Here is a 26,081-nt window from a genome sequence, read left to right as displayed (position 1 = left end):
AGCCTCAGGGAGACTCTTTAATGCGCTAAAGAGAAATTTCCTAAATAATCCATTAGTGACCAAAACTACGAAAATCCGTGTGTATAAAGTGATATATTCACCTACATTACTTTATGGTAGTGAAACCTGGAGATTGACAAATAAACATAGGAGTAAAATACAGGCTTCAGAAATGAGATTTCTCCGTAAAATAGAAGGGAAAACAAGAAGAGATAAAATTAGGAATCAGACCATTAGAGCCAGCCTGGGCGTATCACCAGTGCTTGAGAGAATCGAACAGAACCAGTTACGATGGTTTGGGCACATACAAAGAATGGAAGACTCCAGAATAGCTAAACAAGCCTTGAACGCAAAGATGCAAGGAGCAAGACCACGCGGGAAACCCAGAAGAACATGGGAAGAAGATGTGAAGGTAGCTGTAGAGGCTAGAGGAGGAGAGTGGAGGAGAGCAAAGGAGCTGGCCCGAGACAGAATCCGATGGAAGACCCTCTGGGAAACCTCAACACCGCAAGGTAGAAGAGGATCGACTTAGTAAGTAAGTAAGTAAGTAAGTAAGTATTGACCTATTAGCTTTAAAGGTACCTACATTTATCAGTAGTACGGGCATATTTCTGATGAAGGAATGTTATTTATTTTATTTGTGTCTGGATGATTGAAAGTTTATTTTTATATTATTATTATACGCATTAGCAGTGGCGTCGATTCGGTTCCAAAACTGGGGGGCAAAGACAGTATATTTCCCTTTGTAGATAAGGTTTAGCATAGTGCGGGGACAAAAGTGGCGAAAATTGGGAGGCAACTAAATAACTGTTAAACTTGCGATTACTTCTCTTCTCAGGTCCTAAGAGATTGACAGAAGTACCCTAAACTTGTAAATGTTAATAAACCTGAAAATTTTGACGGGAATCCCATCAAGTTACGCCTATGTTCCCAGTTACCAAAGACTGAAAATACAAACATTTTCATTCCAGAACCTCACATAGGACAACTTTGGGGGAGGGGACAGAATCGAAACGGACTAGTTTGCTAAATAATAACTCGATTTTTTTAGAAATCATTACTCTTTATTTTCTTGTTCCATATTTCCTCGGAGGTTAACAAAATACCTTCAACTTTAAATGTTAATAATCCGGTAATTTTTCGGGGCAAGCGCCCCCTTGCTCCCGCCAAGTCACACCTGTGCTCGTTAGTCTGCAAAAATCAGCCATATTAATGGCGGATATCAACTACTTATTGCCAGTTGTTTCCGTAGTGTAGTGGTTATCACGTGCGCCTCACACGCGCAAGGTCCCCGGTTCGATCCCGGGCGGAAACATTGGTATCTTTTTCTTTCTTTCTACATTGATAATAGCTCGTCCCTGCTAACAATTTTCATATTTTATTTGTTTTGCTGTGGATCTCTTGCCTTCTCACGCTCATGTGTCCAAATCTTATCCGTAAATTCTTTGCGTTTCTAGATCAAAGTGTGAAATCATTATTGCTTAATTTATTTATTCCATCCACTAATGGGGCCTCCGCTACCCAAATGGCCCAGTGCTAGCGTCATCGCCTTGTAATAAAGGAGTCCCGTGTTCGACACCCGATGGAGGGGAGGCACATAGTGTTTCGGATCTTTCGTCATCCTTATCGTTGTTCGCCCCTGCCTCTCAACGCCACCTATCTTTCGTCGGCCTCTAAGCTTTCATCGCCTCTTATCTTTCGTCTCCTCCTATCTTCCATCGCCTATCTTTCGTGGTCCCTATTTTAGTCACTCGTTGCACTGACCGTTAAGCTTCCTACTTCTCCATATCTGTAGTTCTTAGTAAAATGCCACAGTACAATATTTGCTTTAATGAATTTCAACCGTGCATATTATTGAAGAAATAAAATAAGTGTAGTGGGGCGCCCTCTCCACCCCGTTTATTCTTATTTTGTATGTTTCTTAATTGACACAATGTGTGTTACATATCCACTCCATAAATTCTTTTTCAATATATGAAAAATAAAATAGTTCCTGGGTGGAGTCTCGGAGGGGGTCGCCCCCTTTAATCCGCCCTTGGCCTGCGCCTATATACTCTGTCCCAGGAATCTGTGGAGCAAGACCGCACATATCGGCCGTGAAGGGGGTTGGCGGAGTAAAGCAGTGTACGCTTCTGCAAACTCTCATGGGTTCATTGGCCGAGACCTCTAGAGTCGCTACTTGCGCAGACTTGTTTTCGTTCGCTCGCTCCAGAAATACCCGGGATAGAGTGTACTCTTCTAGCGACACTACTCTCTGCCACTGCTCTTGGGAGACCTTTGGATGGTCTGATCCATGCCGGATGTTCATCTATTATTATTATTTTCTTCAATGTAAAACCCACAATGAAGCAATGTAATGTTTCGTCACTCATTTTCTAGAAGGTTTACTTGCTCCTTAGGTCTAAAGAGGTTAACAAAAGTTGGAAATTATAATAAACTTGAATTTGGGGGAGGGGGACAAGTCCTTCCCCCTTGACCCCCACTGAGTACTCCAAAGTTGGTGGCAAGATTGTGAGGTAGCCACTCAATGTGGACATTGAGCTGGTTAAACCGCACTTTTTAGAAAGCAGTTATTTTTTTTGAACTGTTTACACATATTTCAAAAGAAATGAGAAAATACACCTCATGCCCGTAGCGTGTACTGCTTCGCTCTGCCCACTCGATTTGCTCCCCTCTCTGTCGCTATCCGCGGCCTAGCTCCTCAGATTGCGGGGAAAGAGTTGTAGGTCTTATTCTCGGCATACGACACTGACGTGTGTGTGTGTGTGTGTGTGTGTGGTGTGTGGTGTGTGTGTGTGTGTGTGTGTGTGTGTGTGTGTCTAGATAGCGATATCGAAAGATAGAAAAGATTGAGAGGAAACAGGCAGAGGAGAAAGAGGATGATGGAGAAGAAGAGGGGAACGATATTTTCTCCCCCAAGTTACCTATCGTCTCTCTCTCAATTTCTCTTGTTATATCTTTCTCTCCCTCTATTTCCGTATGATTCTTCCTCTTCCTGTGTACTGCTTCTTTTTGGGGAAACGATATGGCACTACAGAGTCTATTATTTCTGTTTCTTTTTCTCATTCTAATTCTCATATATATGTATGTATATATATACACACACACACACAATCTCTTCTTGTTATATCTCTCCTATCTCTATATATTTTTATATAATCTAAATAAGTTCCTTCACCTCCTCTGTCGTTCATTTCTTCCCTTACAACCGCTGCGTAGAACTTCTTCTATTTCATTTGTTACTTTGATGAGACTGGCTTCATTTTCACTGGATCATCTGCAAATAAGAGAACTAGAAACTGGTACAGGTAGATGTTGGTGGAAAGCCCCACAACGCCGTCAACGTCTCTACCATCTGTGGGGGCCTCTTTTGTTTACAGTTGGAGAGGGACGCAAGGCCGCTCGTACCTTACGGCCTTGCGCCGGAGAACCAACTACCTACCCTACGTACAAGAACAACAAGCACATAGAACAACCTTATCTACTCGACTCTAGCGTTTCTTGGGTCGCAAGGCTCGAAACCACCCTATCTCGGCACACTTGCTGAGGAAGGCTACGACCCAAGAACAACTAAAAGTACCTAGCGTACCACACGCATTCGACAACTATATCCACTCGACTACAAAAGTGCTCTGTAACTCAACATGTTATGAGTGGAATAATCAGTGTGCGAATTAACGGGGAGCGGGGGGTACAAGGGATTTCCACTTATAAAAGACAATTATTCTTATCCCTGCCAGGGATGCTTTTATGCCCCTCAATGAAAGAGAGATTGAAACCATATAATACAACATTTCTTAACTATGGAACAATCACAATGGCAAAGTCATTCGTGTCCATTAATGGTCCAGCCATCAAAGATTTCGTTACCGAAAAGTATGCAGCCTTGTGGATTAATTAAGGACACTATTCTGCAACTGATCCACTGACCGGGACAACATCAGACTGTTTTCCACTAAAGTTTTCATGTCATAGTGCTGATATTTTACATGTATTAAAGTCCTCACAAGAAACACGTAGGTAAGTTAGATGGACGTTAAATTTGAACTTGGCAATAGAAAGTTGGTCAAGTTTTCGATGTTACTAGTTCATTGGATTGTTGTTTAAATCCCAGTTTGTGAACAGATGGGTTAATCGGGACTGAACCTACAGTTTAAAGTGGGTACTGTTTCTAAATTACGTGTAAATATTATCATTGGATTTCATGACCTAGATGAGAACCAATGTGAGAAAGTCCTTTGAACTGCAAGGGAATTGTTTAAGTTACTGACTGGTAATATATTATGCAAATTTACGTAACCAAAAAATGGAGGTACATTGCACATAAAGTGGACTTCAAACATAAATTCAAATTCAAGTACCCCAAAAAGAAACAGTTTTAAAAATGAAACTACAAATGTGCCAAAGAGTGGGCATTCCCCCTCCCCCACCCCAAAAAAGCAGAATGCTTAATTCGCACAATGAGAATTTAATTTTACCAAGTTCTAAGGTCTTACAGGTACTCACGCAATCAGTAATTGATAAGTATCTGAACGCAGTTACTAAGATACTGCTTTATTTGTCAACAATACCCAATGATTACTTCCGAATTGTTGTGCCCCGAAGTCATACGAAATAAAAATGAGACATCCAGATCTTAAAATAATCACTCCACTTCACGGGCGTCAGGGACGTCGTAACCCGAGAGGTGCCCCCACTGATCATCAAGGAGGGGGATATGGTATTTTTGCCCCCCCCCCCCCAAGTAGCTTCCTAAAATAATGAGACTATCTTCTTTTTTCGAACTTTCAAACATGGATCAGAGCAGGCACGTATCCAGGAATTCCTTTCGAAGGGGGGGCTGAATACAGTCTTATTTTTAAAGAGCATAAACAGAACCTCACAATTGTATGTTTAAGGCCAGTGGCGGCGATTGGGTTCCAAAACGGGTGGGGGGGTGGTTGCACGGAAAGTTTACTTTTTCTTGGCAGACAAGGCTAAGTATTAAAAGGCGATAGCGTGCAGGCAAACAATGGGGAGCAACTATCCCATGAATCGTCGCCACTGTTTGAGAATGCCTTTTTAATCAGAACGTAATATCGGAATTTTTTACCTCTCGACTCCTCTGTTTCCATGCATTAACATTGTGTTCCGGAACCATCTCAGTATGTGAATTTGTGCATTTTTCTCATCAGGCATCAAAACATGTATGGTGTCTTTGAGTATTTTTACGAAGCTGTTACACATGCACCCGACAATGCGAGATTCAAAGTGTGGGCTGCGAACTGTTCGCAGCTCAGCTCTTATAAAAGCCGAAACCCACCAAATTGTTCATATTCAGGCCTAAGCACTCACAAGTATTCAAAATTATCTGTCACAGCTTCCGCAGTCTTGTCATATATCGGCAAGAGACAAAAGAAGTATTCTAGAATACAGCTGGACAGGGGCGGCGCCAGAAAATTTTCATCGGGTGGGCAGAAGCTGTATATTGATAGATTAGTAGGGACACAAATTTATGGTAAATAAAAACTGAGGAGAGCGGTAAATAAAATGTTAGATCAGCGGTATATACCAGCGGTGAAAAAAAATTGCACACACTTTTTCATTATGAGAGGAAACAACATACAAAAGAGCTATAAATTGATAAACTACTTCATTTTTATATACTGTACACATGCACAAGTACTTAGCTGTCCAACCAAAAAGAAAACATCAACACAAAATCACTTCATTTCTAAATTGATTATCTCAAGTGATTTATTCATTGTATGTATTTAAAGGATATCCTTGCTGTCCAACAAATGAAATAATCACTACTGCACATACACAAACACATGTTGAACATCACATGATGATAAACAAAATTCATTCATGACTGAACACAAATGACACCATTGTCTCCCTTGATGTGCGGGAACAGACTAATCTTTTCGCTGCTACAGCTAGCAAGTTAAATGAAACTGGAAGTTGAGTAGACATTCGAGGGAAGAAACGAATGCAGCTTGACAGGGTGCGAAGTTTTGGAACTGAGATTATGTGCATGGGAAATCCCAATTTGCAGCGTCTTCCTGATGTAATCGAAGATAAAACGTTCTTCAGCTGCAAGTGATAGGAAACTTTAGGGAAACGTTTCGTTACAAATCGACAGTTTGCGCGCACAACCTCGATTGCCGGTTTTTGAGTGTTTCTACTTAATTTGATGATATTTCACGGTCATTTCGCGAAAAAGCGTTCATTTCGTGGAAAGGCACGCATTACTTCGCGAATAAAACTCATGAATATTTCATCATTGGGGGTGTAGTTACGTGCAGAATGTTCAAAATTGAATCTTTTTTTCACATTTCGCGATTTCGCGCATCGCGAAAATTCAATGTCCCTATAGATTAGAGTGGGCAGGTATAAATGTAAGGCCACATATATGTATGACATATATGTATGTATATATGTATTCCCTCCTCTCTTACACTCCCGATTTCCCTACACTTCTTTTCCCTTTACTTTTCATCTTTCTTTTTACTCTTTAATGCCTTCTTATATCTTTCTTTCTTAACTTGTTATCTCTTTCTCCCTTTCATTTTCTCTCGTTCCATTCTTCAAATGTTTCTCTTAACTGACACACACACACACACACACACACACACACACACACACACACACACACACGTGTGTGTGTGTTTGGTGTCTTTCCTCTTTCTTTTCTAATCTATTCTCGCATCTTGTTCCACTTCTTTGTCTCCGATGAACACAATTATTTCAAGGAAGTATTTGTGTCTGCGCAGCCATATGTTCTAATCACCTTCTTTCCTTCATGCCAATGTAGTGAAATAAATGTGATTCGGTTGCATCACATTTTGTCCTTCAAGTGCAAAAGCTACAAGGCACATAATAAATTTTATATATCCGGCGACAGTGATAGAACTTGTGATGGTAGACCAGGGGCGATTCCTCCATGTAGGAAGTGAGGAACTTCCTACAGTTCATTTATACTTGCTTCTAGTTCTCTACTTTTTAGGAGTTTAATAATAATGTGCGTTATAAAATTATGAGAGCAATGTACGTACAATTGACTAGGTTAGCTACTGTTAAGAGTCGACTGGTGCCGCTCGTTCCAGCCACAGCCCAAAGACGATGGACACACAGGCTTGGCTGCCGCTCGCTGAGGAACATCGGCGATCATCCTACAGACAGATGGGTGACGAGTGGAAAAGGGGCAGGGGGAAAGGTTGCGGTTTTTAAAGATACAGCGAGGAAGCACAGAGGGCTTCCTCAATCAGTGGTGCCAACCCCATCAAAATGGTACTAAACGTAGCACAGTTTGATTTTCGTTGGCCCCTAGCATCCTGCTTTTGGCATAATGGTCAAATCTAACATAATCTGCAAACACGAGTCCCTGGGAGAGGGAAATCGAATTCAAAGGAATAAGTTTTCAGGAAATAGAAATAAAATTACGTCCAAGTCTCATTTATACTTCACCAGCGGACTTCTTGAAATAAAAGGGAGTATGCATACACAGCGACTCGCTTGTTTTTAAATTACAACCATGCGACGATCCATCCTCTATCTTTTCTTTATCCTGTCGATTTTGTTCCTGAGGAGATTTTACGGCAGTAAATCGATAGAAGGTTGGGAGTAAACAAACAATTTTCTCAAACAGTTTCAAGTTCTATGCTGAACCCATTTCGTTTGTTGAGCCATTCTTCACAATTTTGTGTAGTGAATAATAAGTAACGCAAGTTCATAGATCGAAAAGTATATGCATGATTAAACTTAAAACTGCAGTTATCCGAGAAAGTAATTAATAATAAATCCTAGCACAATTTAGAAGCATTTTGCATAATTTCAGAGTTTAAGCAGCACTTAATCCACACGACAGGAAGAGGGGACAAAATAGAAATTTTTGCAAAATCTGAAATATCGTCAGTACTATTTTCGTGGGTTTTTATAGGTTCACATTAAAAAAATCATAGTTCATGAGGGCAAGGGCCGCTTATCCTACCTTGTGCGTGGGCCTGCAGGTAACATTCTAAATGCAATGGATAGTACGAGCGATTTGTGCGACTGTAATTGGACTCATTTTTCAAATCTTCCTCAGTTTACCATAACTTCTTCCTACACTCCAAAAAAGCCACTAGTCGCCACTGTGGTAGACAATGGTGAAGATATAAATTACTTTCAATAATTCTGTAGCATCTTCCAAACCCACATAACTGTTACATCAAAATTTATACACCTCGGTATTGTAGTGATTATTGTCATTATTTCTTATTAGTATTTATTAGTAGGACGAATACAAAATTATTGTTTGTATACCACGTAGATATTTGAAGACATGTATATGTAAAAATTGTAATGAAATAAAGAAAGACACTTCTGGAATTTCAATGTAGACCTAATTAAAAAGTCGAAATAATTTATTGTGTTGTTGGAGGAAGCAACGCTAAGATGGTGTTTTTATTTGTTTATTTCGAGATTATTTTAACCATGCGAAGACCGGGCCTATATGTGAAGGCCCGGAACTTACAAGAGCAAGATCCCACCCCAATCCTCTCCACAGTTTCAGTTATAACTTTTCGCTAAGCTACATGAAATGGTTAGTTATACGTATTTCTAAATTTTCCATCATATCCGAAGTACCTCATTTTTTTCTTTATGCAGTACTTTTCAAAGCAGTTTTCTCCAGTGAAGGACCACAGCTGCAACCCTCAAGGTCACCCTAAATCCTGATCTCATACTGACAATACCCTGCATAATTTTGCATCACCTAAGCCTACTAGCTGCTTCTAATCATAGATGTATTCAATTGATGACAGTTTATTTTGTTTCAAGTTCTCCATTAATTCTTTTTGGTTTCTAATGACAAAGTTCACATAGTTTTTTTAGGATGATGATATGTGAACATTTCTAGTATAGATAATATTCATGAGTAAAATATACATGTAATGAATACCAGAATACAATTATTTATTGAAACATTCGTCCTCCTCCGTAGCCGAGCGGGACGGCGTAGGTTCGAATCCGGCTCTGGTCGGAATTTATTCGGCCTACGTATAGGGCCGGTGGCAACCCACCATCGTGAGGAAATTGGGAAGCTCCGAGCGAGTGAGCGTAACCCGATCGAGAAGACCTGCAACGGCTGGGGGCTCGTCGGGCTGATCCCCGACTATTGCAATACTGGTTGAAGATCTCCACGCTTAGAGGTGACGAAGGAAAGCGTGGGAGGGAGACCGGCAGTCGGTAGGTAAACCTAGGCCCTTCATGGGCTGTTGCGCAACGGATTATTATTGAAACATTCACATATCCCTAAGTATATATATTTAGAGAATTTGATTGGGTGGGCAAGCGTCCACCTAAAAAATCCTGTGCCCACCCCTGTCACCGTCCCTGCAGCTGGATCGCAAAACAATTCATGCACATTGAAAACCCTTCCGATAGCAACACTTCTAATGTTTCGTCTCACAATATAATCAAATGCTTACTCAGTTATCTCCAGTGATATGCCCATGGAACAGTTGGTGGGGTCATAACCCCATTTGACCTAGTACTCCTTAAAAAAAGAACGTTAAACACAGGAAAAGATGACAAAATGAGGACTGACCACCAAAAATAGTATGTGTAACCCCTCTCCCTTTCGAAAATACTGGGCACACCACTCTTTATCTCGGACACATTTTTTAAAATCAATTCACCAAAAGTTTTTGTCATTTCGTATTGGAGACTGAAGTAAGATACGTTCATCCTGCAGATTTGGATATTATCCTTTAGGGTGCTTTGGCCTAACCTTAACAAAGCCCTAATTTCCATCCTTGTGACTTGGATCTTCAAGAATTAGGAAGATTTCAAGACAGAAGGTTGGCCTCCCAGATGCCGCAGTGGTAGCGTCGTCACCTTGTAATCAAGGGGTTCGATTTCGATACCCGGTGGAGGCACATAGTGGTTCGGATCCCACTTTAAACCGTCCCAATTAGCCTTACTGTGCATAAAGTGGACTTAAAACACCCAATCAATCAAATCAAGACAAAAGGGGCACGCAATACAAGTCGTTTGGAACGAGTCAATCAACCTAACTTTATCTAGTGTAAACAGAAACATTTCCTGGGGTATCGAGCCCCTTAATCCCCACTTTGGGTACATGCTATTTACAATAACAGGGTTATAGAACATTCTCGGTCTTGCCTCGATAATTATTTATCTCGTTAAATTATCTTCACATTATTTAGGAAGCCAAAAACCTAATTTTATCTAGTGTAAACAGAAAAAAATTCTGCTGGGTGTGGACTCGAGCCACCTGATCCCCACCCTTGGTACACGCTATTAACAATAACATGGTTACAGAACATTCTCCGTCTTGTTTCGATAATTAGTTCTCTCAAATTATCAACACATTATTCAAGAAGCCAAAAATCTAATTATATCTAGTGTGAAATGAAAAAAATTCGGGGGGGGGGGCTGTACCCTACCTTGGATACACGCTATTAACAGTAACAGGGTTACAGAATATTCTCCGTCTTGACTCGATAATTCTTTCTCTCCTTAAATTATCGTTATACAATGTATTATTTTATTTCACACCACAAGAAACTAAAAACCTCGTTTAATCTAGTGTAAACCTAAAACTTTCGGGGAGCTCGAGTCCCTTAAGCCCACCCCCCTTGAATACGTGCCTGGATAAGGGGTACTATGAAGGACAGTAGATTAAGTGATCTCTTACTCTGATTGATATCTTTGCATTGTGAAAGAGCACAAGAAAGCAAAAACTGTTCATCAGCAAAGTGATTATTGAAAGGAAGAAAGGGAATCCACTTTCTATGTAAATAGTAGAATCGAGTCTGAACTTGTATGCAACACCAAAGTATTTTCAATTCAATTTGAATTTTATGATTTGTAAAGTAGTAGTAGTAACATCGACGAAAATAATAGCAATAATAATAATAATAATAAAACATTTCTATGATTCTGGCCCCCTGAGAAAAATCCTGCGGGTGTCCTTGGTAATATTATTTTATTGTAAAGAATGCAAATTCACAACAGTGTCAAAATTCAATGAGAAATAAAAGAAGATCGAGAATTTTATTGGATATGACTAAAAATTTCCACTTTCAAACTTTTCGAGTTTTGTAAATTATATATAATGAACTTCGAACCAAGAAACGCCAATTTGCATAATTATTTATTTTAACCTTCAACTTGTTCTGCTAATTACTCATAGGTGATAATGTGATTTTTTTCATTGGTTCTGCGACGTTTGGTTAATCGTGATTACGTCATGAAATTGATAAAGGTACACTCACCATGGACAGATTGGGATTCGAACCCGGAACGGTTCACTTTTGTGTTTACTTTATAAAATTATTTGCATGAAAACTTCAAGTAATGTTACATAATTTTGTATATTTCTATTTTATTTACACATGGAATACAAAATTTTCGTTTATAAGTCTTATTGGTGTTCCTCTTTCTCTTAATTTTCTTTCATCTTGTCTTCCCTGCAAGTGCTAGTCATTGTAATCATCAGAGTTAGGATTTTTAGGGGAAAATTTCATTGGGAAAAAGGAAGGGAAAAGGTGCTAAAATAAGACCCAAAAAGGGGCAAAAAAGGTGCTGATAATTATACTACTTATTAAAACTTTCCCTCTTATTTTATTAGTGTAAGCTATTCACTCGAAGCTGTGTACACATCACACACATAGGTTGTGTTACAGTTATTCTCCAGAGTCTGAAAAAACAACAACACAAAGCTGTTGTACCTTTATCTTTGGCAAAAACATCTAACTGCCCACTCACAGTAGTAAAGATATCCCATTGTTTTTCCTTTTCGACGCCTTCTTCTTCTAAGCTTTTGATGGCGGTCGACAGGTACTTGTAGGAATGTACATAAAATACTTATTTTTGCAAATCATCTATCTTGTCTGGGAGGAGAAATTGCTGCTGTGCCTTGGAAATTGCACCTGCGTCGGTTGAATCCAGGGAAAGCACAAACTTCTTAATTTTTTCAAAATTTTCACACAGAAATGCAGCACACTCAATCCATGATCCCCAGTGAGTAATGATGGAGAAATGTGGCAGGGGCAGACAGGTTGTTTCTCTCGGGGCCTTAAGGAGTATTTTCTTTAGATCAGATATGAACTCATTTACAACGTTGTATTCGTTCCTAATAGATTCAGAAACCCTGTGAAGGGCATGAGTCAAACAGGTTACATGCTTTAACTTAGGGAACAACGGCTTCAATTGGTTAAATGCCGAAAGCGTGTAGGGAGCCTGGTAGGTAAGTACAACAACAACTTTTTTCGAACTGAATTCCACCGGGCCACAGTTTTTGACAGACATCCATAAATGACTGCATCACTGTACTGGCATTGGTTTTCTGCAACTCATACATGTTCAGTAACATGGGCTTAACTTCTTCACCTGTCAGAGGAAAAAAAAAAATGTTCAAAACATATCGTTGCATTGAGTCTGTCGTCCCATCCAGAATGATACCTATATCACTATCTGACCTTTCAACTTAATTTTACGAACAGTTTCTTCATACACAGGTTCAATATAGTTTTTCCTTACCGTACTCTCAGCAGGCACTGACAACCGTGTGTACTTTTCAAGGAACCCTTTCAAGGCCAGATGGTTCACCTTGTGTAAAAGATGCACACAAGTCAACATTAAATTCCTTTAAATTTTGGTTCTTGGAAGAACACTGCTCAAATGCGTTGCGTAAGAGAGGCTGCCGAGATTTACTTCCTTGCAGATTCTTGTTCTTTTGATGCTTAGAGCTGGAAATATGTTGCTGGATGCGATCTCTCTGGTGTTTTTCATCTAACGTGATTCCCGTATCACAAACCGTGCATCGAATAACAGTTCTATCACTTTCTATGAACTCGTGCTTTCTTGAGCCAGACTGAGAAATCGGGATCTGGGCACTTTCGGCATGGTAAAGTACATGCACTAACAGGATCTAACAGAATGAAAAAGCAGGAAAGGAACTTACATCCACAAACAATATCTGTCCACTGCGCACACATGAAACGTGAAACCCACCACTTCAAAAAAACATTGTTGCTTCACTGCTTCCAAGACCAAACTGCGTTTCCTTCTTCCTTCTATCTTAAAAAAAAACAAAAAACAAAAAAAAAAAAAAAAAAAAAAAAACGGCAATCTGCTGCATATCAGTAGCTGCCTTTCCATTGTTGATTTCAAATAGGCAACAATCAAGCACAGGTTAAATACATTCAATTTCAGTTAACAATTTGAAAACATCTTAAAAGAGAAAAGTGTCGCGAAAAAAGAAAAGAAAATTTCAATGATTTGCTGAGGAAATATATTTAACATCACCAGTAAAAGGACACAAAAAGGGGGAAAATAGATAAATGTCCCAGAAAAGGGAGGGAAGGGGAAAGGTTATCAAAAAAGGGGAAAAAAGGTGCTGGAAAATTAGCTCCACTCTCACATTGAGGCAACATTTCACACACTGAGTCCTTTCAGAGAGGACTCACTTTCACTACGAAAAAAAGGTGCGCACCTAAAAATCCTAACTCTGGTAATCATTGTGTTTTATGTATTTAACTCTATTCTGTCCCTAATGATTTCCTCTAATTCCATATTTCATCTCATATGACTGCTGAGAACAACTTACTAAAATAGTACAAATAACCCACACAGATCAATTGCATCAATTGTTTAAGAACACATGTGAGATTAAAAATGATATGTATTCAAAATAAGGATCATTCTTTAAGTGTAACGTAGATATCATCTTAGACTTTTTACAGTGTTTAATATAATTATCTGGCTTTGTGGCGTACACAGCATTCATTACAGTTCCCCACAGGTAGGAATTTAAGTGATAAATCAGGAGATTTGAATGCATATTCAACTCTTGTTACGTTTCTTGAAACAACATTTTCTCACCTGTGCCATTTTATCACACAAATGACTACCGCTTGGCAGGCTGTGATGGGATTAAAAGAAGGCCTGTATGCTCTCACACATGCTCACATAAATCTAAAAAAGTTAAATTTAAATCTAATTTAAATCTAAAAAAGTCCAGTCATGTCATCTTTAATAGTTTCTCTGTTATTAAAGTTCAAAGAGTGTACACATTATTTTGGAATTCAGTGTATCACCAATTTATTTTCCCTAGTTACACTATAGATTGTAAACAATTTTGTAAATATGCAGAGTGGCCCAAACACAAAGATGGTAATAACATTTGGGTATAGTTTTGTTTGGGCTACCCTGCATATTGTTGTTGTTGTTACATTGTTGCTTTTCCGTTACTTTTGGATAATGATAACAATGAAGATAAAAGGGCACTCAAAAAGAGGTGCTCGAAATTGAACCCTTTCGTGGTAAGATTGTGAGATGATTGCTCATGGACCTCAGCCAGCCAACAATTTTGAAAATATTCAAAATGGAGGAGTACGTCAATGTGAAATGACTTCAAACATCATGAATCGCATGTGACAAATTTGGCCTCCCCGATTGCGCAGTGGTAGTGTCGCCGCCTTGTAATCAAGGGGTCCCGGGTTCGATACCCGTGGAGGCGCAAGTGCTTTGGATCCCAATTTAAACTGTAGGTCCAATCACGATTAGCCTTACAGTGCATAAAGTGGACTTAGAACAACAAATCAATCAAGCATGTAACAAATTTATTTCATGATATAGATAACTAAATGTCCTTCACGTAATATGTTACTTTCTTTATTATTTACTTCAAGTATACTTTATAGAATATACCAAAGTCACTCATATCCCAAAAGGCAGCAGACTTATAACAATATCCGAGCTCAGATCTTCCAGAAATTTAATATCTGTGGCGTCAACTACTGGCACATATTACCTTAAAGGAGAAAGGCAAGTATATTAGCAAAAGCAACTGTAATTTTACACAAAATTAAAATTTTTTAGGAACAGTTAAAAGTTATTTTCAATGTGGGATTCATAAATATTCCAGTAGGAGAAAAGACACTTGGAAATTCAGAAAATATTAAAATTCGCCCTTGCTACCCCTTACATATTTATACTGAGAGGAACAAACACATTCTGAAAGAGAATCAAAATCTGTAATCAGTAATCACTTTCTCGTTATATAATTGATAGTTCAAAAGTTGAGAAATAGGAGTTACATTCCCTGAATTAGTATAAATATAAATTTCCAAAAGAAGCTCCTTACTATCCCAGGTGAAATGAAGAATTTGGTATCTTAACTTTGGCCCTTGAAAGGTATCAGTAACTACAAACACTCCCCATTACAACCGAGTGCAATGCCAGTTATAATACATTTGTTTATTGATTGATTGAATTGTTTTATTTTACTTCACTTTTGTGCCACTTTTGGCTAATTTGCGAAGATGGGGATGAGTGATGATGTGATGAAATTGATGAACGAACTCTCTCAAACATCCATGCCCCGGAATCGAACCCAGGACCCCTGGCGTCGTAGCGCGATGTGCTAACCACTCCGCCACGGGGGCCGGCGTACATTTGTTTAATATGACAAATAAGCTCTCCATTGGACATGCTGTGTCTGTGAGAAACCTGCGACTAAAAATTGTTTATTTTCTTGGAAACGATTAACCATAGTGTTTACGATATGTTACCTTTCACATAAAACTCTGATTTTTTAAAATTTTGAAACCATTTATTCTTTGGTTTAAATTGGTATGGTATGTATTTCACACTCCATTTTTTCAATATAATATGTTTTCCTTTGTTATTCTGTTCAATTAATAACTAAGTGAACTATATTTTCGTTATTAACAATAAAAACAATCACTCTGATGTTTGGTAACTTGAGATGAACTATTTCCAGGGGAATGGAGTCGACAGAGCTCAAGCCCCTTCTCTTTCCTGATGCATATACTAAGCTTTCTAAAGCTTTTGTTTGGGTACATACATCTGTATTTTTTATTTAATTGGCTAACAGTCTGTTAATCATTATTCCTTTTCATTAGTAATGTGAGCGTTACAATTGTTAATTCACAAGATATAAAATTATTTTCCCATAGCAATGAAGAGATGGATGGGGGGGGGGGAGTACGTGATAGGGGGAGCTGTTGGATGGTACAGCCACCATACCAAAGGACAGGAACACCTGAAGATTCACGGACCTTTGGCTGAAGACATTGTTTTACATGTTAGTATCACACAAATTATGATGGATTCATTTCTACTACAAAATGGTCCAAAAATGGACATCAGTAAAGTTTCCATTAGTGTATACAATTTCACAAGTCACCAGCGCCGTATCAAGGTTTGTGGAGGCCTCTAGGCAAAATGTTTTGTGGGGCCCCCATTTTTTATTATTTTTTACTAGGAGCTTTATTAACTCAATATGTTAACCACCAATTTTCAGCAGTTAAAATGGTAGACCTGATTTTAGATTCAGTAGTCATTCACAATCGAACATATCGCAGATAGGTTTGCAGGGAGAATAGCGCAGTAAAAGAAAGTTACAGGACGAAAATGGTAGCGCTATAGCAGCAGTAAAATTCTGCGTCAAAATGTCTACAGTATATTGTGAAGAGTGAATACCGGAACTACAATATATAGTTAATACTAAGGGGGTTCAGACGGAAACAGAACTGAGTAGTAGACTGTACTTACGTACATAATTTATTATAAATGATATTATTTACAAGTAAGAGTAAATATGTCACTACATATGCACGGTCCCTCTACTGGACAGTGGACAATTACCGACAGGTTCATTGTGGAAATTGCAGTAACTACACTTTCTTCAAGAAAATTCCCAAAGGCTTAACACTTATAGTAGACACACTTTTCTTGCCTTTTTCGCCCAAAATTCATCTACTATATCATCGAAGTCCAATTCACGAAGAAGTTCATGTTCAATGCTAAATAAACAAAGATTGGATAAGCGACCCTGTCCCATGGCAGCACGAAGCCTGTTTTTCACTAATTTCATTTTTGAGAAAGATCTTTCTCCGCTGCAGTTTGTTACCATTTAATACATTCTAAAGAGAATTTTGACATTGGGAAATGTACTGCGGAACGGGTCCTTGCATACAATATTATACATAGACAGTTCCATTGGGATGTCTTCCTGATGTTTGACATTGCTACTGCTTACTAGGTGTGCAAACTGTATCAGCTCATTCTCTAGGGAGGGTTATGCCCGACCCTGTGGCGAGTGGTTAGCACATCGCGCTGCGACGACAAGGGTCCCGGGTTCGAATCCCGGTCGGGCTTGGTTGTTTGTGAATGTCCATTCATAAATTTCATCATTTCATCACTCATCCCCATCTTCGCAAATTAGCCAAGAGGCACAAAAACGCGAAGTAAAATAAACTAAATCAATCAATCAATCTAAGCCTCGCGACAAGTTAAGTTTGCAGCAAGTTTTATGTACTAATCCACGCGAGAACGGCGCTCAGCATCTTCCGTGATAATCTTACCTCAACCGTCGAGCTGTTCATGTTACAGGCAGCGAGGAAATCGGTAGTATTGCACCGGAACTATATTCTGCGCGCATGCTTTGGTCTACATGTGTGAAATGTTGCTGCAAAGTTAACCTGTCGCGGGGCTTAGGGAGGGTTACAGATCCTCCTCGTAGATGCTCACAAGCTCGAGAGCTGCAGTTGTAATTTGTGATGGAGTTGCCACTACAAGTTCATTTATGATACTGAATCTCTTTGCGTCAGTTTCATAGGGAAAAATCCTGTCTGAGAGTAATGAGGTGATTTGATCAATCACTGGTAGAAAACTTTCCACTCTGAAATGTTCACTAGGCGAGAGGTGGATCCAGAAGAGTGTACACATACGACCATATTGAAGTTTTTTATTTTTTAAATACAATTTCTTATGTAATTTTTCACAAGCATAGCCAGCTGGTTAAATTATTTTTTGGTGGAGGCCCTTCACAGCTTCCTTTTGGTGGGGTTCCCGGGGCAATTGCCCCAGTTGTCCATAGGTTAATCCGGTCCTGCAAGTCACCCTACTGAGTATTGATACTTTTCTGTCCATCTTGTGTCAAACAACTTGAGATCGTTACAGTACTTCCCTAGCCATCTTGCACTGCATTTTTTACAACCAAATTACTTTGAGAAGATTGATTGATTTATTTGCATTATTTTAATTCGCTTTCTGTGCCACTTTCTGCTAATTTCCGAAGATCGGGATGAATGATGACATGATGAAATTGATGAATGAACACCCACAAACGCCCATGTTCATTCCGGTTTCGAACTTGGGACCCACAATGTGCTACCGACTGGGGGGCTGCTCCTTTGAGACGACTCCAGGGGAAATAATTATAACTGATTTGACAGTCTCGGTATCGCAGAAAATCCACAGAAATTGGCAATAGCCAGGGTTAAAATATGTGCTGAACAATGTACAAAAATTGCTTTTGGACACTTCTCTGAAATGATGTATCTATCTCAACCCCTTCTGTCTACCACCCATTACATCAGCACCATCATATTCTTCACCAACTATTTTTGTTCCTAAATGCACACCCACTCAACCCAGAGAGAGTAGAAGTACTAATAACTGAAGCTAACCCAGATGCAGAAGTTTTCCATTCCGACCTAGAGTTTGGAAAACGGTTTATCAATTTTCGGGATTATCAAACAGTAACAGTTGGGAAATTTGAAATGATGAAAATGAACCTGAGGAATGCTTAAATCTTTAATGATAACAAACCATATCGGTAACTTCTAATGAAATTATTATATTCGTGCTATAAGTTCACAAGCAGCTGCTTCGGGAAGAAATTACATGTGGCATTATAGAATTTGTGAAATGTCAGGAACTTTTTGGGTATTTTCCAGAGAAATTCTGTAACTTTCAGGAAATTGCAGACATTTGCTTTGCAGTCCCACCTGATATGTAGAATTAATTTCTTTCCCATCCATATACTGTTCTATACGCTTGTAATTTATGAAGAAAAAAATCTGATTTTTTTTAAAAAAGAAATCTCTGTGCATTGCGGATAGAACAGGTAATCTGATAATTTTACTGAACCTGGGTTGGACCCGTTGAACCCCCCTTAAATACGCCCATGGTGGGTGGCCACCGGTCACGTACACTGGTCGAAACCTCAGGAGAAAAATTATTATGCTTCCCCCAGGAGACTCTGACAAACACACTTCTCGTAACCCAAGCCCAAAGCCTTAGATTGCACAGCTACAGTGCGTGATGCATGAAACCAATGCTGTTTGTAAAAGTAAACTTAAGTATGGCCAATCTCTATTCATCATAATTTGTGTGATACTAACATGTAAAACAATGTCTTCAGCCAAAGGTCCGTGAATCTTCAGGTGTTCCTGTCCTTTGGTATGGTGGCTGTACCATCCAACAGCTCCCCCTATCACGTACTCCCCCCCCCCATCCATCTCTTCATTGCTATGGGAAAATAATTTTATATCTTGTGAATTAACAATTGTAACGCTCACATTACTAATGAAAAGGAATAATGATTAACAGACTGTTAGCCAATTAAATAAAAAATACAGATGTATGTACCCAAACAAAAGCTTTAGAAAGCTTAGTATATGCATCAGGAAAGAGAAGGGGCTTGAGCTCTGTCGACTCCATTCCCCTGGAAATAGTTCATCTCAAGTTACCAAACATCAGAGTGATTGTTTTTATTGTTAATAACGAAAATATAGTTCACTTAGTTATTAATTGATTGAACAGAATAACAAAGGAAAACATATTATATTGAAAAAATGGAGTGTGAAATACGTACATACCATACCAATTTAAACCAAAGAATAAATGTTTTAAAAAATTTAAAAAATTAGAGTTTTATGTGAAACGTCACATATCGTAAACACTATGGTTAATCATTTCCAAGAAAATAAACAATTTTAGTCGCATGTTTCTCACAGACACAGCATGTCCAATGGAGAGCTTATTTGTCATATTAAACAAATGTACGCCGGCCCCCGTGGCGGAGTGGTTAGCACATCGCGCTACGACGCCAGGGGTCCTGGGTTCGATTCCGGGGCATGGATGTTTGAGAGAGTTCGTTCATCAATTTCATCACATCATCACTCATCCCCATCTTCGCAAATTAGCCAAAAGTGGCACAAAAAGTGAAGTAAAATAAAACAATTCAATCAATTAATAAACAAATGTATTATAACTGGCATTGCACTCGATTGTAATGGGGAGTGTTTGTAGTTACTGATACCTTTCAAGGGTCAAAGTTAAGATACCAAATTCTTCCTTTCACCTGGGATAGTAAGGAGCTTCTTTTGGAAATTTATATTTATACTAATTCAGGGAATGTAACTCCTATTTCTCAACTTTTGAACTATCAATTATATAACGAGAAAGTGATTACTGATTACAGATTTTGATTCTCTTTCAGAATGTGTTTGTTCCTCTCAGTATAAATATGTAAGGGGTAGCAAGGGCGAATTTTAATATTTTCTGAATTTCCAAGTGTCTTTTCTCCTACTGGAATATTTATGAATCCCACATTGAAAATAACTTTTAACTGTTCCTAAAACTAAATATTTTGTGTAAAATTACAGTTGCTTTTGCTAATATACTTGCCTTTCTCCATTAAGGTAATACGTGCCAGTAGTTGACGCCACAGATATTAAATTTCTGGAAGGTCTGAGCTCGGATATTGTTATAAGTCTGCTGCCTTTTGGGATATGAGTGACTTTGGTATATTCTATAAAGTATACTTGAAGTAAATAATAAAGAAAGTAACATATTACGTGAAGGACATTTAGTTATCTATATCATGAAATAAATTTGTTACATGCTTGATTGATTTGTTGTTCTAAGTCCACTTTATGCACAGTAAGGCTAATCGTGATTGGACCTACAGTTTAAATTGGGATCCAAACCATTTGCGCCTCCACGGGTATCGAACCCGGGACCCCTTGATTACAAGGCGACGACGCTACCACTGCGCCATCGGGGAGGCCAAATTTGTCACATGCGATCCATGGTGTTTGAAGTCATGTCACATTGACGTACTCCTCCATTTTGAATATTATCAAAATTGCTGGCTGGCTGAGGTCCATGAGCAATCATCTCAAAATCTTACAACCAAAGGGTCCAGGTTCGAGCACTTCTTTTTGAGTGCACTTTTATCTTCATTGTTATCATTAGCCAAAAGTAACGGAAAAGCAACAATATAACAACAACAACAACAACAACAATATACAGGGTTACCCCAAACAAAACTATACCCAAATGTTATTAGTTATTACCATCTTTGTGTTTGGGCCACTCTGCATATTTACAAAATTGTTTGCAGTCTATAGAGTATCTAGGGAAAATAAATTGGTGATACACTGAATTCCAAAATAATGTGTACACTCTTTGCACTTTAATAACAGAGAAACTATTAAAGATGACTTGACTGGACTTTCTTAGATTTAAAGCTGCAATGTCTATGTGAGCATGTGTGAGAGCATAGAGGCCTTCTTTTAATCCCATCACAGCCTGCAAGCGGTAGTTATTTGTGTAATAAAATGGCAGAGGTGAGAAACGTTTGTTTCAAGAAACATAAGAAGAGTTGAATATCCATCCAGATCTCCTGATTTAACACACTTAAATTCCTACCTGTGGGGAACTGTAATGAATGATGTGTACGCCACAAAGCCAGAGACACTGAGTGACCTGGGTCATGCAGTTGAGACCTATACGCTTCCCACTTCGTGGATACCATATAGGCTGCTTTCAAATCTGTTCAGCATTGCAAATAACCTATTGTTGCCAATGGTGGTCGTTTTGAACATTTATAACTTTAAGGTATGCGACATAAAAAAATTATACTTGCTGATATTAGTGTTCCTGTTATTAACGTTCAAAGAGGGTAGACACTATTTTGGGACACTGTATTGTTGGATTGATTTGATTGATTGATTTAGTTTATTTTACTTCGCGTTTTGTGCCTCTTGGCTAATTTGCGAAGATGGGGATGAGTGATGAAATGATGAAATTGATGAATGGACATTCACAAACAACCAAGCCCGACCGGGATTCGAACCCGGGACCCTTGGCGTCGCAGCGCGATGTGCTAACCACTCGGCCACAGGGTAATGCACTGTATTGTTGGATAATTATATTAAGCACTGTAAAAAGCCTAAGGTGATATCTACGTTACACTTGAAGAATGATACTTATTTTGAATACATATCATTTTTAATCTCACATGTGTGCTTAAACATTTGATGCAATTGATCTGCGTGTGTTATTTGTACTATTTTAATAAGTTGTTCTCAGCATTCATATGAGATGAAATATGGAATTAGAGGAAATCATTAGGGACAAAATAGAGTTAAATACATAAAAACACAATGATTGCAATGACTAGCACTTGCAGGGAAGACAAGATGAAAGAAAATTAAGAGAAAGAGGAACAACAATAAGACTTATAAACAAAAAATTTGTATTACTTGTGTAAATAAAATAGAAATATATAAAATTATGTAACATTACTTGAAGTTTTCATGCAAATAATTTTATAAAGTAAACACAAAAGTGAACCGCTCCGGGTTCGAATCCCAATCTGTCCATGGTGAGTGTACCTTTTCAATTTCATGACGTCATCAGGATTAACCAAACGTGGCAGAAAAGTGAAGTAAAATAAACAAAACCAATGAAAATAAAATCACATTATCACCTATGAGTAATTAGCAGAACAAGTTGAAGGTTAAAATAAAGAATTATGCGAATTGGCGTTTCTAAGTTCGACGTTCATTAGAATATACGTATTACAAAGTATTATTTTGTCCAAACTATCGATCGCTGCGCCCCGGCTCGGCTATTAGAGAAACGAATACATAGTCTAGTTTATATAATAGCCGCTAGATGTCAGTTGTGTTCTGTTTTGCTTGGTAACCGTCAGTTGTTTGAAATGGCTACTCCGCAGCAGAAATCATTTTGTGTTCTCGAGTTGGCGAAGTGCAATTCCGTGATTACAGTGCAAAGACGTTTCAGGTTGAGGTACCAAATTGATCCTCCGAATGGGTGGAACATTCGCAGATGGTATCGACAGTTTGTAGATACAGGATGTGTACGTAAAGGAAAGAGTCCTGGCCGCCCTAGTGTTCCTGAAGAAAATGTTGCACGAATTCAAACTGCTTTCCAACGTAGCCCTTCAAAATCAACTCGTCGTGCCAGTCGGGAGTTACAACTTCCTACAACAACAATTTGGCATGTTTTGAGACGTCGGCTGGTTATGAAGCCGTACAAGGTACAGCTGTTACAAGCTCTGCGTCCTGATGACAAACGCAAATGTGTGGCATTTTGTAACGAGATTCTTGATGCTATTGACAATGACAACACTTTCGCACAACGCATCGTGTTTAGTGATGAAGCTGCGTTTCATGTCAGTGGTCAGGTAAACAAACAATGTTCGCATTTGGGGCCTACAGAACCCACATGCATTCATTGAACATGTACGAGATTCGCCCAAAGTGAATGTGTTTTGCGCGATATTCCGATCATCTGTTTAAGGCCCATTCTTCGATGGAAACACGGTTAACGGTCAGCAGTATCTCTCTATGTTACAAAACTGGTTGTTTCCGAGGCTGCACGAAGACAACTTCATTTTTCAACAAGAAGGGGCACCCCCTCACTGGAGTCGCCAAGTGCGTGATTATCTGAATGAAACTCTACCGAACCGTTGGATTGGTCGTCAAAGAGCTGGCGACTTAGCATGTATCAGCTGGGCTCCAAGGTCACCGGATTTGACACCCTGTGACTTCTTCCTGTGGGGTTTCATTAAAGACAATGTTTATGTACCACTACTCCCACAGAACCTGGAAGAGTTGAAAAACCGGATCCGTACTGCCGTAACATCAGTGACGAAGGACATGCTTGCCCGAGTATGGGAGGAATTTGAGTATCGATGTGATATTGTTCGTGTCACTGCTGGAGGACATATTGAACATCTGTAATCTGAACTTGAGAGGTTCGTAAGTATGTGTGTCAAGTTTCATCTTCGTATGTCTTAAAGTTTAATAAATATATGCATGCAAAATACGTATATTCTTTTTGAAACACGCTGTATTTAATTTACAAAACTCTAAAAGTTTGAAAGTGGCAATTTTTATTCATATCCAATAAAATTCTCGATCTTCTTTTATTTTTCATTGAATTTTGACACTGTTGTGAATTTGCATTCTTTACAATCAGGGACGTAGCTAGGCTGATCAGTTCGGGGGGGCCCAAAACTTAAGATTTTTTTCTATCAAACCATTAAAAACTAACAAACTATTAATATACCATAAGTAGTGTATATTAGTTGTTTCAACGCAATACTTTGTAGGTATCCTCTTTTTTTATCAATTGAATATCACTTTTTGACATATTTTGACAATTTTTTGTCAATGTTTTAGCGTTTAGCGATGTTTTAGTACAAATTTTCACTATACTCATTTTTTTTCCACTCATACTTGGTAGGTATATTATGATCTTACGTGATACAACTTAACCTATCCTTTTTTTTTTACGATTTTTTAATTTTTTTTACGATCCTAAGTGATATAACTTAACCTATCATTTTTTTATTTACGCACCGAACTAACCTACAAGGGACTCTGTTAGTAGTGTGTTTGATACTACGGACAGTGCCGGAAAGGAAGAGTTTCTCTCCAGCAGCTTTGCTACACTTAAAACTTGCTTAACATGAGCATATGAGTTTTTTGTTCAAGTGTGGAGTTTTTCCTAATCCAAGATTTTTGTAAAAATTCCCGAGGGCATTTTTCAGAAAGGAAGAGTTTTTCAGATTGATTTGTGCATACTTACAAAAGTTGCATTAGCCAGATTTTTGTCCATAAACTTGTCAATTTTTGGCTACACCAGAAATTAAGCTTATAGTATGTTTTTCTGTCAAAATCCCAGGAATCTTGAATTGATATCTATTGGGTTCTGAGACCGAGTGGAGTGTGGTGCATGGTTTTTATTGCCTTGTAATCAAAAGGTTCGGGTTTGAGTCCTCATAAAATCTGATGGCAAAATGTTAATATTGTAGTTTTGTAAACAAGGGGCTCTGGGTTCGAGTCCTGATAGATGTGGCATTCCATATGTGAGATTTTGAGAATAAATACTCCTAGTTGATAGCTCCCAGATCTTAAATTTGGTAAAAAATGTTATACAACAGAGCAAAATTATTCTTTATTAAGAATCACCAGAGTTTTGTTATCTGGGTAAAATATCAGCTCAACAATACGGGCAAAACTGCCTGATCAATACAATAGAATGGAGGTCAAGTAAATATTCCATGTTCTTTCCAATCTTTTGATCAGTCCCATGTTTCTGCCAACAATTAATCATGCTTGCCCGGGAAATTAATGCCAATAGATATAATCTTTATTGTGTCTTTTCAGAGAGTTATTCATCATCAAAGAGACATTAGTAAATGCCTGAGTGATTATATCTGTTGATATTACCTACACTGTGCCTTTTTCCGAGGGAAATTACATGTCATTTGTCATGGAACTCAAAGAGAAATTCTTATCTACATTGTGCCTTTTCCGAGGGAAATTACATGTCATTTGTCATGGAACTCAAAGAAAAATTCTTATCTACACTATGCACTCTTTCAGGGACCATCCATCATATTGAGGAAATTCCTTCTCGGATATTGTCATGCAAACTGAATTGTATTTAGGCTTGGTCTTGTTGTACACAAGTCTGTAACTTACAGAATAATTATTACAATATTTCTGTATTTCAGTTTTTGGCAAATGTGCTGGGTAGGTAAAAGCTTTTTTGCCACGAGCAGAGGTGCTATAAAATGGGTAGGTAACTGACGGTAAAGTATTGTTTTATATCCAAAGGGCTTCTGTGTTTGAATCGGATCTCTAGAATTGCTCTGTGACCCGCTCATTTCTTACGTCATAAACATATGATTTTTCACCTATGAGAATGACACTGCATATGGTGTCATCTGGTAAAGCCTCGTGGAATTCACAGATAATTTTAATGTTCGTCCTGTCATTCACCACAACTTGTTTCCTTTTTGAAGTGTTAATTACAAACATGGGTCTCCGTATTTTGAATTCATCTGGTGTGTAATACATATCCGTATTGCCTGTAGTGACACGCTTGAAAGCCGAAAAAGCTTCATATAATTTGAGAAAATCACCCTTGGACATGTCTAAATTATA

General features: G+C 38.5%; 1 non-coding gene across 1 annotated transcript; it reads left to right on the top strand.

The window, feature by feature from the left end:
- The first annotated feature begins 1,242 nt into the window (after nt 1-1,242).
- TRNAV-CAC (transfer RNA valine (anticodon CAC)) lies at nt 1,243-1,315 on the top strand. Its single transcript has one exon. It is a non-coding gene; the product is annotated as a tRNA-Val (tRNA).
- The last annotated feature ends 24,766 nt before the right edge of the window (nt 1,316-26,081 follow it).

The sequence above is a fragment of the Lepisma saccharinum genome, chromosome 10 (genome assembly GCF_977018435.1).
Source record: "Lepisma saccharinum chromosome 10, izLepSacc3.1, whole genome shotgun sequence".
NCBI lineage: Eukaryota > Metazoa > Arthropoda > Insecta > Zygentoma > Lepismatidae > Lepisma > Lepisma saccharinum.
The sequence above is the reverse complement of the archived record's forward strand: the minus strand, read 5'-3'. Positions and strand labels throughout refer to the sequence as shown.